This window comes from Sinocyclocheilus grahami, unplaced genomic scaffold, assembly GCF_001515645.1.
Source record: "Sinocyclocheilus grahami isolate Dianchi unplaced genomic scaffold, SAMN03320097.WGS_v1.1 scaffold821.1, whole genome shotgun sequence".
Taxonomy (NCBI): domain Eukaryota; kingdom Metazoa; phylum Chordata; class Actinopteri; order Cypriniformes; family Cyprinidae; genus Sinocyclocheilus; species Sinocyclocheilus grahami.
In genome coordinates this window covers 470,249-472,125 of record NW_015506000.1, presented here as the reverse complement: position 1 = coordinate 472,125, position 1,877 = coordinate 470,249, and positions in this window count along the sequence as shown.

Here is a 1,877-nt window from a genome sequence, read left to right as displayed (position 1 = left end):
CCCAGTTCATGTGTCTGAAGACTGAATAATGCGGTTCACTGCTTTCGGTTCCTCACCCAAACACCTCAGACGAGGCTGTTTTCATCCCTGAAGATGTGCTACTGTACTCCGCTTCAGAAAACACACAGAGAAACACTTTAGATGCACCTTCAAAGCCTGGAAAGCTCAAGAGAACATATTAAAGTTCAGTACCGACGGTGTGCACCGAATATGAATATGATCCTCTCTAACATTCACTTCACAATCGCACTTATTCATGAAGATCCGCAGGTGAAAACACCAATGAAGACGACGCGCTGACGTCACACTAAAAAATAAACTATTACTGTTTTAAAAACCAAAAACTATAATCAAATTACTTATTGAAATAAAACTAAAATACAAATTATAACTATTTAAAATATTTGTAAAAACCAAAAACTATAAACATGAGAAAAGCATAACCAAAGTGAATTGAAATATAAATAAAAATATTACATGAAAAACTAAACTAAATGTTTACGTACTAAAATTACTTAACATAAAATTACTAAAAATGCAAGTTTTCTTTTTTTTTTAGAATAAAATATAAATATTTTAAATGAAATTAATTTAGAAATGTTACCTTGGCAACTAATTAAAATAAGTTTAGGTTAAATTACTAAAACTACTGAAATAGAAATAGAAATATTTATATTAAAACCCCCAAAATTAATAAACAGGAGAAAAGCACATAATACCTAAACATTTAACTAAATTGAATAGAAGTTGAAATAGAATTAAATATAAATATTAGATGGAAAACCTTTTTTCAGTTAGTTGCCAAGGCAACATTCTTAATTTTCATTTAGTTTAAGCTGAAGTACTAAAATGACTAACTGAAATAAAACTAAAATTGAAATATAAACAAATTAAAACCTTTTAGAAATATTAAAAAATAATAAGCATTAGAAAAGAATACAATTACTAAAAACTAGAATAAAATATAAAAAATAGATGAAAATTAGAAATGTTGCCTTGGCAGCAAACTGAAATAAGTTTAAGTTAAAGTACTAAAATTACGAACTGAAATAAAACTAAAACCGAAATAAAAACCAACTAAAACCATTCAGAAATTTTTTTAAAAACCGAAAACTAAAAAACATGAGACAAGCACATAACAAATTAAACTAAAATTAAAATGGATATAAAAAGCTCCAAATATTAATCAAATCTATAATAGTATAAAAAAATATAACACTAAAATAAATAAATAACTAAGAATGATGATTAAAATGGTTATTTTGAATTTTTCTATACTGATTTTTTTCTCCGCTTATGAATATGATCCTCTGTGAGCTGCGTTCTTAACATTCACTTCACAATCACGGTTATTCATGAATATCTGCGCGTGAAGAAGCTGCGCTGACGTCAGCACGCTCGGATGTGAAGTGTGATAATAACCCAAATCACACACACACACACACACTCACACTCACACTCTCACACACTCTCACACACTCACACTCACACTCACACTCACACTCACACTCACACTCACACTCTCACTCTCACACACTCTCACTCACACTCTCACACTCTCACTCTCACTCACTCACTCACACTCATACTCTCTCACTCACACTCACTCTCACACTCACTCACTCTCACATTCTCACATTCACACTCACTCTCACTCACTCACTCACTCTCACTCTCACACTCGCACTCACTCTCACTCACACTCACACTCACTCACTCACTCACACTCACTCTCACATTCATACTCACACTCATACTCACACTCTCACTCACTCACACTCACACTCATACTCTCACACTCACACTCTCTCTCACACTCACTCTCACACTCACTCTCACATTCATACTCACACTCTCACTCACTCACACTCACACTC